Consider the following 17,947-nt stretch of genomic DNA (forward strand, 5'->3'; position numbering starts at 1 on the left):
GCAAACACTAAAACTATTCTACAAACTGTGTGTGTGTGTGTGTGTGTCTTCAAGCTGTCTGTTGACTTATGGCAACCGTATAATTTCCTAGAGAAATAAGTGTTGCTAGTATTCAATTGTCCCAATATTGTGTGCCATGAATTGCTTAAGATACTGACCTTCCCTTCACAGCAGCCTTATGAGGAAGACCATTCTCTTTTCCCTTTTGCAGATAATTGATGCTCAGGGAATATCTCATGCAAATGATTAAATCATTAGGGTTCGGGCTCTCTGCTTAACTGCGGCCTGATTTATAGTGGGTCACCAAAATCATAGGGAGTGCAGTGGCGCAATGGGTTAAACTCTTGTGCTGGCTGAACTGCTGACCTGAAGGTTGCTGGTTCAAATCCTTGAGATGGGATAAGCTCCCATCTGTCAGCTCTAGCTTGCAGGGACATGAGAGAAGCCTCCCAGCTAACACATCCAGGCATCTCCTGAGCAATGTCTCTGTAGACGGCCAATTCTCTCACACCAGAAGCGACTTACAGTATGTTCTCAAGATGCTTCTGACACGATAAAAAAACAAAACCAAAATCATAGAAATATATGCCTGAAAATTAACGTATATGCGTATGAGTGGAAAGTGGAGGCCAGGTATGAATGGAGAGAAAACCAACAATAAGCACGGTGGTGGTATTTGAACCCAAGCCCGGGCTCTAATCCAATGCTGTCACAGATTGGCTCTATTCGGAGTATAGATTGTGAGTTTATTTGACAGAGGAATTTCGAATTAGGGCCAAGGGGCAAACACATTATACCTACGCTTGTTCAACTAGCATGCCGGGTTCACAAAGTGCTTTCTCTTTAATGAGGCTGCCTGTTGAGTCACAACAACAACAGGGAGGTGGCTGCATCAGAACTGGATCTGAAAGAAAGTTGTATGTCGGAAGGCAGAAGTAGATAAACGTAAGGAGGAATCAGGAGCTCTTCACAAATGAGACTGATCTGATTTTTTTTCCTGCCCAAATATGTGTAATTTGATTTAGATATCAGTTTTATATGTAGGTATGAAGAAAAGGAACCCTGGTGGTGAAGTGTGTTAAAGCACTGAGCTGCTGAACTTGCAGACCGAAAGGTCCCAGGTTCAAACCCCGGGAGCGGCGGGAGCGGCCGCTATTAGCTCCAGCTTTTGCCAACCTAGCAGTTCGAAAACATGCCAATGTGAGTAGATCAATAGGTACCGCTCCGGCGGGAAGGTAACGGCACTCCATGCAGTCATGCCAGCCACATGACCTTGGAGGTGTCTACGGACAAAGCCGGCTCTTCGGCTTAGAAATGGAAATGAGCACCAATCCCCAGAGTCGGTCACGACTGGACTTAATATGTCAGGGGAAAACCTTTACCTATGAAGAAAAGGTCTCAAGGGTATGGCACAGCTATGGAAATCCTATCTCACAACCACAGGTGCCTCTGGGAAGCGTCAGAAGTTGAACAATGGTAAGCAACTTATGAACATGCAAAACTAATAAAGGGAATAAAAACAGCAGACCTGGAATCTATGCTTGGGTACTGCATCATCAACTCCCCTGGACCAGCCATGTTGCCTGATTACCATCTCCCAAAGCAGTTACTATACTCCCAACACAAAAATGGGAAACTGAATGTTGGTGGACAGGAATAGAGATTTTAAGGTGGGCTTAAAGCTAACCTCCAAAAATGTGCCATAGACACAGAGAAATGGGAAGCTCTGGCCCTTGAGTGCTCTAAGTGGAGGTCAGCTGTCACCAGCAGTGCTGTGGAATTCGAAGAGGCACAAATGGAGAGTGAAAGGGAGAAACATGGCAAAACATGGAAAGCACGTTAAGCCAACCTTGGAAACCAATGTCTTCACTGTGGAAGAACATGTTGGTCAAGAATAGGGCTCCACAGTCATCTACGTACCCACCGCCAAGACGCTACACTTGAAAGGCCATCATACTCGGACAACAAGGGATCGCCTAATTAAGTAAGTATAGGTAAATGAAATGTTAGCTTGGTATGGGTAAATGGAACCCCATAAGTTGCCAACCCCAAATTCTATTGGTGGTTCAGCAAATATAAATTCTGGTTCATTTTAATAAATTATTATTATTATTATTATTATTATTATTATTATTATTATTATTTTATTTTTGTACCCCGCCACCATCTCCCCAGAGGGACTCAGGGCGGCTTACAGATATAAAACCAATATTTAAGAATATTGCTCATGCCTTTTGGAAAGCTGAAGGGCTTCAGGAAAGAGACACAGAGGGAGCACCCGTCATCTTCGGGATGGATTTATATATTATAATTTCCATGCTAACAATCATGTTCTCAGCGGCTTAAAGTAGCATCAGAAAAGTTGCATCAACCTTTACAGCACTGTTCTTATTGTTGCTGCGGAAGGATATACAGACAGCTCGCCACATTTGCAGGAGTCTGGATAGAAGTAAAAAAAATCAAAAATAAGAAAACTTCTATTTTCTTTTTACTTGAGAAAGAACACTTATCTAGGAATACCTAATTTCTCCAGTACTTTTTTTCATGTCAGGAAAGACTTGAGAAACTGCAAGTCGCTTCTGGTGTGAGAGAATTGGCTGTCTGCAAGGATGTTGCCCGAGGACGCCTGGAAGTTTGGTGTTTTACCATCCTTGTGGGATGCTTCTCTCATGTCCCCACATGAGGAGCTGGAGCTGACAGAGGGAGCTCACCCACTTTCCCCAGATTTGAACCACCAACCTGTCAGTCAGCAGTCCTGCCGGGACAAGGGTTTAACCCATTCACCACCGGGGACTCCTTCTCCAGTATGACTATGGCCAACTTCTGCTGGATCTTATTGGAGAGCCAAGAGATTCTTAAAGAGGCATTCTCTCTAGGAATCTCCACATCCTCCAGCAGGTCTCTATAATTAGCTTCTGACAGAAGGTGACCACAGAGTTGCATTAGCGACTCTAGAGAGAACATATGAATCAAATCCACAAATGCAGAGGGTTGACTGCACTTTGTGTCTCCTTGTGTAAATTCCCCTTGTGAAATTCCAACTGATAACACCCCTATCTTGATCAATGTCTAGCGATCCGTGGTGAACGGCTCTCACGCACAATCCGGCTGCATTCTCTGGGGAAAAACCTTCTTTTCTCCCATTGAAAAAGCAAGAGTCAGATGGTGCCTTGGGTTCTGCTTCTGCAGATTGGAAGCTGGGGCTTGCCTCAGATCCATCATCTCAAATAGTGTAAAAGGGCAAAGGGAAAGCCGGAGGAATGTCTGCACAGATGTATGATATGACAGTAATCAGACAGGATTTCAGCCAGTGCTTGATTCAAATTTGCTTTCTACACCAGAGGGTTCAATTTGCACAACACACTTCCCCCCTGGAGCTGGAGTTCGAGAGGTAGTCACTACAGAAAAACTTTCCTTATGAAAAGAGCACATTAAGTATTAGATCAGCATGTCTTATGCACATTAATACATACACACTTACAAATGTAAGAGCATGCAGTATCTGGAGCTAAAACGCTAAAGGGAAGAGGGAAGCAAGCTTGTTTTCTGCTGCCCTGCAGACTAGGACACGGAACAATGGCTTCAAACTACAGGAAAGGAGATTCCACCTGAACATCAGGAAGAACTTCCTCACTGTGAGAGCTGTTCGACAGTGGAACTCTCTCCCCGGGGCCGTGGTGGAGGCTCCTTCTTTGGAGGCTTTTAAGCAGAGGCTGGATGGCCATCTGTCGGGGGTGCTTTGAATGCGATTTCCTGCTTCTTAGCAGGGGGTTGGACTGGATGGCCCATGTGGTCTCTTCCAACTCTACTATTCTATGATTCTATGATTCTATGATAATTCCTAGAGGACCCAGCCACCACAGCTGTTTTTTGGCAACCAGGTGAGAAAAGTCAAAAACCTGCTCTTCTTTTAACTGGTTACCACAGAACAGTAAAATAAGCAATCATTCGCTGTGCAGATCAGGTAGCTAGAAGCCAATTGCCAAAGGCCATTTAAGCAGGCAACAAAACAAGTGTACTCCTGCATCAAAAACATGGAGAGGCGGCCATTCTGCACAGCCAGAACAAGACCCTGACAACCTGCCAAGCTTCCTGGGCTGCTGGCCTAGCCAAAGTAGACAACAAGGCAATTAACAATATTAAGTAAAAAAGGTAAAGGTTTCCCCTGACGCTAAGTCCAGTCGTGACTGACTCTGGGGGTTGGTGCTCATCTCCATTTCTAAGCCGAAGAGCCGGCGTTGTCCATAGACATCTCCAAGGTCATGTGGCCAGCATGACTGCATGGAGCGCCGTTACCTTCCCGCCGGAGCGGTACCTATTGATCTACTCACACTGGCATGTTTTCGAACTGCTAGGTTGGCAGGAGCTGGAGCTAACAGTGGCTGCTCACACCGCTCCCGGGGTTTGAACCTGGGTTAAAATAAATATTCTGCCAATTGAGTTGCTGAGGGTTTTTCAGGCTGTATGGCCATGTTCCAAAAGCATTCTCTCCTGACATTTTGCCTACATCTATGGCAGGCATCCTCAGAGGTTGTGAGGTCTGTTGAAATGAACATGAACCATAAAAATGAACAAAATCTGGCTACCAGAATTAAAAAGCTCTAAAATCAGGACAGTAAAAAAGCGCAACGCTAGAAAAACGGGAATTCCAGACAAGAAACAATCAGGGCCAGCTAACACCTCCCAACAAAGGTTTCCTCCCAGGCAGAAAGCAGCCTGTTGCAAAGTACAGTAGAGTCTCACTTATCCAACATAAACGGGCCGGCAGAATGTTGGATAAGCAAATATGTTGGATAATAAGGAGGGATTAAGGAAAAGCCTATTAAACATCAAATCAGGTTATGATTTTACAAATTAAGCACCAAAACATCATGTTATACAACAAATTTGACAGAAAAAGTAGTTCAATATGCTGTAATGTTATGTAGTAATTACTGTATTTACGAATTTAGCACCAAAATATCATGATGTATTGAAAACATTGACTACAAAAATGCGTTGGATAAACCAGAACGTTGGATAAATGAGTGTTGGATAAGTGAGACTCTACTGTAATTCAATGCTTATCAAGGTGTGCAACTGCAACATTCACACTTGCTTCAAACAGACAGTTTTTTCTCCCACCCTGGACATCATTCCACAGATATATAAACCCCACTTGCCTAGTTTCCAACAGACCTCACAACCTCTGAGGATGCCTGCCATAGATGTGGGCAAAACGTCAGAAGAGAATGCTTCTGGAACATGGCCGTACAGCCTGAAAAACTCACAGCAACCCAGTGATTCTGGCCATGAAAGCCTTCGACAACATATTCTGCCAGTTGTTTAGCTTTTAGATTTCAAGTACAATTTGGTGTTTCCTACATTCATAAACCAAAACTCTGCAGAAGGCGAGAAGTGTGGCACTGTCTTCAGTGCCCTTCTTACCTGGAAAAAAAATGTCTAACCCTTACAACAGAATGTATCCCCATCAGGCAAGAGCCCAAGTTAATTAGTTTTTGATTGCTCCACTGGAAATATTTAATTATTCTTTTCAGTAAAGGGCCAAGGTAAGCTGGAGCATTCCACTGGTAAAAGGTGGTCTGTTCACGACTTCGTTCACTTATTATGCAACTAATCCTTTGAGGTTTTAGTTTTGAGTGGAGGTTGACATGATATTAAATAAATATACACCTCAGACACCTAGATACTAGTGGCAAGATCACAAAACTAGGCGATATGATGGGTTCTGGGTACCATTAAAGGGGGCACAACAAGTCACAAATCTCCCCCTCATATTAAAATGTCATGACAGAGAGGCATCTGATCTGCTAACATCCTAGGCATTCTGCTAGGCTTCAAGAGTTAGATTTTCCCTCTGTCTATGCAGCTACTAGCTGAAATGGTTACGTACTAGTACGTCAAGGCATTGCACACCACTCTTTTTGCATGTTGGAGAATGGAGTTAATCAGCTATACTGTATATACATACTAGCTGTGCCCAGCTATGCGTTGCTGTGGCATATGGGGATCCTTTGTTGACCAGGTGGAATAGCAGTGAATAGCCTTGCAGCCTCAAAGCCTGGCCGTTTTCTTATTATGGGAATCCTTTTTTGGTGAGCTGGAATGCAACGGAATAGGCTTGCTGCTTGGAAGGCTGGGTACTTGTGTTGTAGGGGAATGGTTTTTTGGGCTGCTAGAATTGCAATGAATAGCCTCACTGTGTTGTTGAAGGCTTTCATGGCCGGGATCACAGGGTTGTTGTATGTCTTTCGGGCTGTGTGGCCATGTTCCAGAAGTATTCTCTCCTGATGTTTAGCCCACATCTAAGGCAGGCATCCTCAGAGGTTGTGAGTAGCCTCACTACTTCAAAGCCTGGCTGCTTGCTACCTAAGGGAATCTTTGGTTGGTCAGCTTCAATAGTACAGAGTAGTACTATTAGTATAGTACTATTAGTATAGTATAGTATAGTATTAGTATAGTAGTACTATCTGCCCCATGTAAGCCGCCCCGATTCCCCACGGGGAGATGGTGGCGGGGTATAAATAAAGTTTATTATTATTATTATTATTATTATTATTAGTAGTAGTAGTAGTAGTAGTAGTAGTATTGCTGCTTCAAAGCCTGGCCACCTTCTACCAAGGTTAATCCTTTGTTGGTCTGGTTGAATTGCACTGAATAGCTTTGCAGCTTCAATGCTTGGCTGTGTTATTCCTAGGGGAAGCCTTGTTTGGCAAGCTGGAGTAGCATCTTCAATCAAAGAGCCACTTTGAAGCCTGGCTACTTCCTTTGTAGGGGAATCCTTGTTTGGCCAGCTTGAATTGCACTGAATAGTCTTACAGCTTAAAAGCCTGGTCACTTTCTACATACGGGCATGTTATGGTCACTCCTTGGAAAGTGATTCGTTTTGTGGCCAAATTTGGTGGGATTTGGCCCAGTGGTTTTGTTGTTAACTGGGTCCTAATTATGCTCATTACATTTATATATATATAGATTGCAAATGCCTGTGAATGAGTTGCAATGTGCTACCGTGGAAAAGGTATCCGTTACTCGCTTCGCCATATTCGGAAAGCAAGGCACATGGGTGTTTTATTTTTGCCTTTAGCAACAATTATCAAGATGGCCAGACCCCACAGTGCAGGTTCGTGTGCCAAGTTTTAAACTCCAGTCTGGAGGATTCCATAAACAGAGACAGATGGCATTGGGCAGACATGGGAGCGGGGGAAGAAAAAGAGGAGAGAATTGGTCTCTTTCCACTCACTTCTTCCTACAATGATTGTTTTTTTTTAAAAAAAAGACATTTCATATTTCATTTCCATTTTACAGAAGTTTACAAAAGGAACATTCAACACGAGTAAATTATACCAGATTATTGCCAGGTTTTTCATGGTAGTTTAAACTGGGGTGTTTGCATTCGTCTTCTAATATTAGCTGGAGGCTGGGAGCCAAACGTCTGGATGGTTATTTTAAGTCAACGTACAGTTCTTCAGTGATTGACCCTTATTATCTGGCCCATCGTTGGCTATGTTTTTTGATAACTTCCCTTCCTTCAAACCTTGCAGTCTTGGGAACAACATCCCATCACATCTCTTCCTTTTTACCCAGGTCCCTACTGCTTTCACCTCTTACCTGCTCCTTCCTTAGGACTATTCGCTTCCAATTCTCCAAAAACTGAGCCATTTGGTCACCTTTACCCAAAGCTCCTTCTTCTTGGCCTGTCTTAATGTTGTTGGACAATTAGTTTGATGGCAGAAAAAATCTATGTTTTGCCAAAAAGTATTGTTTACTGAGCAGAAAATACATTTCTTGCACAGCACAGAAAAACACTGCTAACTGTGCAGGAATCCTGGTTTCTTTCTGCGCATGAAACATCTTGTTCTGCACATACAAGGACAAAAGAATTCAAGATTTATTTCCCAGCATAACCAATGTTCTGCGAGTTGTAGCCAAACATCTGGAAATACACCAGTTTGGGAAGGCATCCTCAATTTCACAGGATGAAAGGTGTTCACAGGTAAGATTGCTGATCTGAAGCCTATGTTCTAAAGTTTTAATGGCGAAGTTTCATCTATGCTGACGATCGTGCCATCACTGCTCAAGCAAGGAGCTTTGAAATGGTTGAACAGAAGCTCTCCAAAGCTTTAGGTGCTCTTACTATTTATTACAGGGAAAACCAGCTGATTTCTAATCCATATAAAACACAAATGTGTGCTTTTCACTTTAAGAGCAGACAAGTATTTCGAGCTCTGAAGATTACCTGGGAAGGAATCCCACTGGAGAATCACAGCACACTCAAATACCTGGGAGTTACCCTGGACCGTACTCTGACTTACAAGAAGCACTACTTGAATATCAAGCAAAAAGATGGTTCTAGGAATAATATCATACGAAAGCTGACTGGCACAACTTGGGGATCACAACCAGACTCAGTGAAGACATCTGCCCTTGCGCTTTGCTACTCTGCTGCTGAATACACATGCCAAGTGTGGAATACATCTCACCACGTTAAAACAGTGGATGTGGCTCTTAATGAGACATGCCACATTATCACTGGATGTCTACAGCCCCACACCACTGAAAAAATTATATTGTTTAGCCAGTATTGCATGACCTGTCATCCGTCGGGTCGTAGCAGTCAATAATGAATTTATTGATGTATTATTTATTTACCTTATTTATGCCCCGCCTTTCTCTACCTCGAAGGGGACTCAAGGCGGCTGAAATGAAAGGACCAAGGAATCTCTGGCCCATCCTTTGTTCAGATATCAGTCAGTACGCCAACACTTTAAATCAAGAAATAGTTTCTGAAGACATACAGAAATACTCGCAGGAACACCTCAGCAAGCGAGAGTCCAAAAGTGGCAGGGTAAAACCCGGAACCTCTATGGCTGATACCGGATGAGAGACTCTCCCCAGGGCACACAAAAGACTAGGTGATCTGGAAGGCACCGAACAGGCTGCGCTCTGGCACCACGAGATGCAGAGCCAATCTTAAGAAATGGAGCTACAAAGCGAGTCTATGACATGTGAGTGTGGAGAAGTGCAAACCACAGACCACCTACTGAAATGCAGTGTGAACCCTGCCACATGCACTCTGGAGGACCTTCTCACAGTGACACCAGAGGCACTCCAAGTGGCCAGCTTCTGGTCAAAGGACATTTAGTACAATGATAAGTTTTTAACTTTATTTCTGCTTTTAAATACATAATAACTGTACCCTCAATTCGCTTCTGACACGATAAATAAATGGTGAAATTATTAACACGGTCATACATTTTGATTTGGTATCCTTCCCTTCAAGGAACAAGGACACATGGTTTATCTTCATCACATTTTAGGGGTGGGTTCTGGTGTTTTATTTCAAATTGTGCTTCCCTTCTGACACATACATTGTGTTGTTTTTAGCACCACTCACTACTTTGGGTCTCCATTAAGTGAGGAAAAAGTGGAATACAAATATTATAACAACAACAACAACACAGAAGTGTATGTATAAGACAGGTAACTTTTCTGCCAGAGGTTGAGCACTGAGTGTTTCAAGAACTTAGAAATTCTTAGAGAGAGCATACTAATCTTGTTCTTGAAATCTGCAAATGTGACGGGCCGACTGCATTTCCTTTGAACAAACAAGATAAAGCAAGTTTTGCAACCAGGAAGGACATGTTGATTTTTTTTAAAGGCCTTTCCGGGACACTTTATGAAATCACAAATTTCAAGCAATGGCAATGTCACGTTCATACATAATCCTGAAACTAGATTACTGATGAGCAACTGGTTATTGCAAAAAAGATGAGATCCACTGTAGACTTCTCAGAAGAATTTCCAATTCAGTCCATGTCACATGTTTTTCTTGCTTCTAACTTGACATCTAAGAAGGTCATGGCTGACTTCTACTGCAGACTTTGCCTCTGAGAGTAGCAAAGTGTATTGTGGAGTTTACCCTCTTCCAGATCAGCTCATGGAAACTTAGCTGCCCTCTCACAGCATTCCAGCTTTCAATGCAGGAAAGATGGATATGTCTGCAATGTTGTACCACAGCCAGTCTTGATCGGAGCTTCAGATAGCAAGAGGTAGATCAAGCAAAAGTCATCATGAGGGTATTTTCCCCAATGAGAGCAGGCTCAAATTTCATCGTTCTTCATCATTCCTGCCAATGGAATGTGTTTGTGCAACTAATGGAGGTAACGCACAAGACTAGCTGGACCTCAAGACTGGCTGGACAAGCTCTGCTAGGAAATGCTACAGAGCTTCAGAGGAACGTCTTAGGTAAAGGCAAAGGTCTTCCCCTGACATTATGTCTAGTCATGTCCGACTCTGGGGGTTGGGGCTCATCTCCATTTCTAAGCCAAAGAGCCGGCTTTGTCCGTAGACACCTCCAAGATCATATGGCCGGCATGACTGCATGGGGTGCTGTTACCTTCCCGCCAAAGCGGTACCTATTGATTTACTCACATTGGCATGTTTTCAAACTGCTAGGTTGGCAGAAGTTGGAGCTAACAGCAGGAGCTCACCCCGCTCCCTGGATTCGAACCGCTGAGATTTTAGTCAGCGGGTTTAGCAGCTAAGTGGTTTAATCCACAAACTATGCATGTTCATCTCTTTCAGAAAAACCACAAGTTCACTATGCATTGCTTCTTTGGATGTAGTCGCTGTTGAGCCGCTGCTAGCCAACTGCTGCTTGCAATCTCTCCTCCCTGACCACCATTTCCTGCTGGGCTCTTCGAAAGTGGCAAAATCCCAGGTAATGCGTAATTACATAAATCTGTCACGACAACAGCTGGAAGAGGTGGGTTAGGATGAAAGGCTTCTGTCTTTGCAGCAATATGCTGGACTTATTGCTGAATGAGAGCTGACCCATCGAGAAGCAAGGCGGAGGTTCAGGTTTAAGGCGAACAGGAAATATTCACTTATAAGGGAGAAAGAACAGAAAGGTTGGGGCCATTACTAGAACAACAGTGAGACCAGCCATTAAGAAGCAATCTTGCTTTTGTTTAAAAACAGTAGCTCTTTTATAAGGTTTCTTTTGTTTTACAGTTTGAACCCTGTATCTGCGGGGTGATATGTTCCAAGACCCCTCATGGATAACTTGAAACTGCAAAACAGTGGCTGGAAGCATACTGTAGAATGGCAGTGGAGGGCCCGGGGTGCATCTATACTATAGAATTAATGCAGTTTGACATCACTTTAGCGGCTGTGGCTCAATAGAAACCGCGCTGAGTCCCTGGAGGAGATAGGGCAGTATATAAATAAAGTTTTGTTATTATTGTTGTTGCTGTTGTTGTTATTGTTATTATTATGTTATGGAAGCATGGGAGTAGTAGTTTTGCAAGGTTTTCAGTCCTTTCTGCCAAAGAACCCTGGTGCCACATGCTACACCAAACTACAAATCCCAGGATTCCATAACCCTGAGTGATGGCACTTGAGGAGGGAAGATGCTTTTTGGATCACGGGTGACTGTGGGGCTCATAACGTAGTTTGTGAACAATCCTTACAACTGATAGAGAAAAGCAGTGTGACAATGTTTTCAGCTAAAATCAATTGTAAAACTCTTCAAGAACGGACTACCATTCAGCTCCTTTCCTCCAAAACCTTCTCCTTTGACGGCACTCTATCTGGCCATTAAAGTTTCATGACATAAAGCTTTAGAAGTTGAATACTAGACCAGTTTTATTTTGATCTTTAATCTTTTTTCTCTTCTGACACGAATGACATGTCGTTCAAGCTAAACATTGTTTAGTGTGACTTGGCCAAAGGGTATTAAAATAGGATGTATATTTCCGTAGTTTTATATGTGTGTGTGTGTGTGTGTGTGTGTGTGTGTGTGTGTGTGTGTGTGAACTCTTCCCCCTCTTGAAAGACTTCAGAATAGATGAGTAAACCAATTTCAATCCTATCATTGGAATAACTAGTTGGCCTGTTCAGACTGATGAGCTGTAAATTTACCTTTTATGGACTACAGTTCCCATAATCCCTAAACTAGCAAATCCTGTTCTGACTGAAAACCTGAGAGCTATAGTCAAGGAATACATTTGGGGAAACACAACTCTTAATTCTGAGGTCTGAAGTCACGATCCTTACTTGGGGGTATCTCACTCTTTTTATGAGCAACGAAGCTGCGAAGGAAGTTTTCATTTTGTCATGTGCCACAGTTATCTCTGCTATGCAAGAAGAGAGCAGCTGACCTCAGAGCACGAGTTATTTACTGTTATTCTTAAATATAACTCCCAATGAGTCCCCCGACTTCCACATTCCATGAAAATCTGTGACTAAGCCTCATTTGACCACAAACGTTGATTCGACAGAAATGTCCAAAATTCTGCCCTTTGTCTCCCATACAGGTGATGCAAAGCTTAAGTCTCGGGGTTTCCAATGTAAGTCAGTGAGAGAGTTGCAATTAAGATCAGTAGAAAGACAGCCTTCAGTATCACAGAGGTTTAAGTCAGCAATTTGGGGTGACACTCAATAGGGGCCCATGGGGTGCCACCCACCAGGCAGTTCTCAGTTTTTGCCGAAGTAAAGATTTCACTTTAAATATCAGTGTTGAATGGGATACTTAATTTGACATCTCTGGGTTTCGACAGGTAAACAGTGGAAAGGTTAGCACTGTACATTTTCCAACTTGGCAAAGCATGCAAACTTTTCCAGACATTTCCTGCTGTTCAAGAAAATCCACGGAGCTTTCAGCTATGTTGAGCTGCTCTTTCAACCAAACAGAAATCAGCATGCCCTGTGTGTCATTTTTATTTTTGAAAAAAGCAGTGGATTGTGCCTGATGTTAACAGGGTAGTTGGATCTCATAGATCAGGGGTCCCGAAACTTTTTAAACAGGGGGCCAGTTCACTGTCCCTCAAACCGTTAGAGGGCCGGACTATAGTTGGCCACCAAGCAATAATAATAATAATGATAATGATAATAATAATAATAATAATAATGAAAAGAAAAAGGTTTGGATCATTGATGTTGCCATCCCAGGTGACAGTCGAATTGACGAACAGGAAAAACTCAGCCGCTATCAGGACCTCAAAGACTCTGGCAGAAACCAGTGCAGGTGGTCCCGGTGGTGATCGGCACACTGGGTGCCGTGCCAAAAGATCTCAGCCGGCATTTGGAAACAACAGACATTGACAAAATCACGATCTGCCAACTGAAAAAGGCCACCCTGCTGGGATCTGCACGCATCATCTGAAAATACATCACACAGTCCTAGACACTTGGGAAGTGTTCGACTTGTGATTTTGTGATACGAAATCCAGCATATCTATCTTGTTTGCTGTGTCATAATAAAATAATAATAATAATGATTGGAAGAGACCCCTTGAGTCATTTAGTCCACCCCTTCTGCCTTTGTGCACCAAAAGCACAAGCAAAGCACCCCCGACAGATGGCCACCTAGCCTCATTGTTAATAATAATAATAATAATAATAATCATCATCATCATCATCATAAAAATAATAAAGAGGGTTGGAAGAGATCCCATGGGTCATTTAGTCCAATCCCCTTCCTCCTATGTGCACCAAAAGCACAAGCAAAGCACCCCTTAATAGTTAATTATTAACTAAATAAATAATTAAATAATAATTAAAATATCATGATAAAAAGCACAAGCAAAGCACTGGAAGGAGCGCACCGGGCGAGGGAGGAGGTGGGAAAGGTCATGGGTACTTAATCTGGATTGTTTGAAGCAAGCCCCAGTTAAGATCAATCCTGTTTTTGTTGAGTTTGAATGTAACGCTAAGCTACCTTTAAACAAAAATGGAACTGAAACCTCTGATCTCCACCCAGTTGGAGAAGAGCACGGAGCCTGAAACTAGATGCAGTCCATTCCTATTGTATTAAACCATGTAATAAACCATACTAAAACACAGAAATCCAAAGTGACCCGAATAGTCCATCCAATTCAGCATCTTGCTTCCAATGTGTTTGATTGCCTCTGGTAAGATCACAAGCATGAAATTGAATAACCCTTCTGCTTGTCCCTATGGCTCGGGATTCAAAGATATAATGCAAGTTCTATTTATCCAACGGAATCCGAGACGTCTCCATAAAAATTTATCAACTTCTCTTGAAGCCTGGAGTTTCCAGCACCCTTTCCTACTAGCCTTAACTAGTATTAACTCTAACTGAGAATCCTGGTTAGTCACTATTCCAATCTAAACCTAATTCTAAACCTGGTATAAACAACAATGACAATCGCTACCAGCATAAATACAGTGGGGATTTCTACTAAAATTGAATTTTCCTAATTTCCTAGTCACAGATAAATGACTATAAATCTAAACCAACCCCTTGAGGAGTATCAATAAGGTAAAAGTAAAGGTTTTCCCCTGACGTTAAGTCCAGTCGTGACCGACTCTGGGGGTTGGTGCTCATCTCCATTTCTAAGCCGAAGAGCCAGCGTTGTCCCTAGACACCTCCAAGGTCATGTGGCCAGCATGACTGTATGGATGGCCGTTACCTTCCTGCCGGAGTGGTACCTACTGATCTACTCACATTGGCATGTTTTCAAACTGCAAGGTTGGCAGGAGCTGGGGCTAACAGCGGGCGCTCATTCCGCTCCCGGGATTTGAACCTGGGACCTTTTGGTCCACAAGTTCATCAGCTCAGTGTTTTAACGCACTGCGCCACCAGGGGCCCCGTTAGTAGATCTATAAAGCTCTACTGAATATTTATAGTTCTTTTTAAAAAGAAAGAATGGAAAGGTTTGAGAAAGACAAAGTTACATCACCCTGAATGGATTTGAGTCCCGACTCAGGAGAAACAAGGGATAGAACTAAATAATAATAATACATTATGATCTACACACATAATAGAAGTGAAAATATGTATGTATGTGTATGTGGCTGGGGCGTCCACTTCCACAAATAATGATAGCTCCCACTACACAGGAGGCACCAGTGGCCTTCCTCCAGTGACACTGCAGATTATAGAGAGCACCATGAACATGTCCAAGAGCCCTGTCAATGTCCTCCACAAACACCACTCTGCCCACCACACAAGTGAAGGCTTTCATACGGGGACAATTTCATCCTAGATTTTCTGTTCCCCCCCCCCACAGACATCCCAGTGTTCCTTACTTGCTCCATTCGTGTGGACTTTGCATGACCCCGCCCATGGCCTTTCCCATAACCCTTTCCTATTCTTTTGTATGTAACGCAGCAAACAGAGGAATTGATCAGCAACTGAACATACTAGAGAGGTTTGGGGAGAATTCTCCATGATCCAATTCCAAGTCCCATAAGCACTTTATTAGCACTAAGATTGTATATCGCACTCTGCACTTGCCCTATAAGCCTTATATATTACCTGTCACATCAGCACTTTTAATCTTGTACCCATTACTCTGGCCTGGCCCAGTTTTATTGTGTTTTAGCGTATTGTTTACTGCTTGTTGTTTATACTGTTTTAATTGTTTTTAATTTGCCTTTTGTTTTGTATTGTTATATTGTGTGTTGAGGCCTTGGCCTTTGTAAGCCGCATCGAGTCCTTCGGGAGATGCTAGCGGGGTACAAATAAAGTTTAATAATAATAATTTACAAGAGTTGTAGATACTAGGATGTATAGTTCACCTGCAATCTATGAGGATGAGAAATAGGAATCACTCTACTTAAGAAGTCTTTCCTGTGGCACCTGCTGCCCCGCTTTGAACTATCAGAAATTGGAATCCCCTTAACATAACCAGTTGTACACAAAATCTGGAGGAACTGTAGATATGTATAATCCAAAACTCTTCAAAATGGCTCCTCCTTTCTCACACCCCCTTCCCAAAAAATCTGGACGCACCAGCCAAAAATGCAACAACTGCATGAAAGAATGTCCTTAGGTACCCCACTGAGACTCTGTTCACATACTTGTGTCCCCTAAACGCACACCCCCTTCCCACACTTTGTATAGAGACAGAGAGAAGAGCTCAAGGGGAAAGCAAGCCGCAGAAAATTCCCTTCATTCTTTTGCCTTATTAGGCTGCAAACTGGGTCGGTTTTGCGAGATTCAGGCAAATGATGAGGAATGGCAGCCGGGAACGGCTTCTGGGGCAGAGAAAATGTTTTAACAGAAGGCTGGGGGAGGGCAGTGATCTCATTTCGACGCACGCTACCCTCATGGCACTAGCCTTTCCTGGACTGGAATTAATGCCCAACCGGTTGCCAACAGGTGTGCCTTCTGTTTGGCTTTGAAGATCGTCATATCGCGGAAGGTAGGCTCCAGCCATATGCAGCTGGCGCACCCTTCCTTCTTGAAGCAAATCTGGTCTGCCACTCCCAGAAAGATGAAACTGAAAACGGGCATTAACAACATCCAGGGAAAGCATGACAACTGAATTGGGAGGGAGCCTGTTTGACCCTTGATGCTTTGCCTTCAAGGGTAAGGAGAAGGAATCATCAGGTGGGGTGTGCACATGTGATTGAACTACAACTCCCATCAGCTGAAAATTGCTCTCCAACAACATGACTTTTTAGAGAGAGCTTGTGACTTCTACCACTGTTTGAGGGAGAGAGATCCAATGAGCTGGAAAACAAATAATGTAATGGGTTGAGTGCTAGCTAGGTGGGAATCTACACTGTAGAACGGATGCAGTTTGACACCACTTGAATTGCTATGGAATCGTGGGAGGAAGAGTTTGACAAGGTCTTCTGTGCCAAAATGAATGCTAATGCCTCACCAAGATGCCAGGATTCCACAACATTGAGCAATGGCAATGAAAGTGGTGTCAAATTGTGTTCAATCTATAGTGTAGATCAGCAGTGTCCAACCTTTTGATCCTCCAGGTGTTTTGGATCCCAGCTTCATGAATTCCTGATCACTGGACAAGCTAGCCAGGGATTCTGAGAGTTGGAGTTCCAAACACCTGGAGATACGAAGGTTGGACAATACTAATACCATTGGGTGCCCTTGATAAGTCATCCTCTTCTCTGAACAAAGCTTGCCAAGGAAGCTCTCAGACAAGGTTATTATGTTATGGGCAATCACTCGTGGCAAAGTTTTAGCAGTGGCTATGGAGACCTATTGGGGATGCACATGGTCTTTCACAATGACATAGATTTCCAGATGGAAGGCATTCACAACAGGGGTTGTGCCTTCCTCTCAGCATGTTTTTCCCTTTCACTCTTCAAAATCCATAGTTACTTACTCGTTGGTAAGAGTTAACCACCAGTTAAAATGTTCGAGCGCCAGTTCGTGGTGCTTCTATCACATTTTTTGGTTAGCTTTAAGCCCATCTTTAAATCTCTTTTGCAGTCCACTGACAAACTGTTTTCCATTCTTAAATTAAGAGGAAAGTAACTACTTTGGGAGATGGCAATCAGATATTTGGACAACATGGCCAATACAGCAAAGTTGATGACAGGGAATCATTGCTTCAATGTTGGTGATCTTTGCGTCTTCCAGAACGCTGACATTTGTCCGTCTGTCTTCTTGCCAAGAGATTTGCAGGATTTTTCAAAGGCAACACTGATGGAATCTTTCCAGAAATCAAAAGTGACTTTTGTAGACGGTCCATGTTTTGCAGGCATACAATAGAGTTGGAAGAACAAGCATCTTGGTATCCCTACGAATGTCCCAATCCTCCAACACTCAAGGTTAAAGTCTTTATCAAGACATACAAACAACAGAACATTATTCAATGATTTCTAGCTACTTGGACAAAACCCAAACCAGTAACACCTGGTAGACTCTGGAACCAAGATGATGACGGTCGTGGTGGCGATATTTATTTATACGCAATGTGCTTTGAAGCTTCCAAACATGATGTGCAAACGCTAAATATTATTCTTAGTCACTGTTTTGCGAGGCAGGCATATTTGTTGCTAATCTCACCCCCACATCCACACGCCTGAGATGGCTCCTTGCCTGGCCTTCCTCAGCCTCGGCAGTCCAAATCAGGAGCTCAGACTCCCACACAGTAGTGCTTGGAGTTGCCAGCCAAGGCACTTCAGTAAGTTTACTTTTGTATTGTGCTCTGCTGAAGAGCCT

The 17,947-nt window shown here is 43.1% G+C and overlaps 1 protein-coding gene across 6 annotated transcripts in view; it reads right to left on the reverse strand.

The window, feature by feature from the left end:
* Positions 1-17,947, reverse strand: part of actn4 (actinin alpha 4) — a 170,315-nt gene that overhangs the window by 120,153 nt on the left and 32,215 nt on the right. The gene's annotated exons all lie outside the window — the stretch shown is intronic.

Source organism: Anolis carolinensis, unplaced genomic scaffold, assembly GCF_035594765.1.
Source record: "Anolis carolinensis isolate JA03-04 unplaced genomic scaffold, rAnoCar3.1.pri scaffold_10, whole genome shotgun sequence".
Lineage (NCBI taxonomy): Eukaryota > Metazoa > Chordata > Lepidosauria > Squamata > Dactyloidae > Anolis > Anolis carolinensis.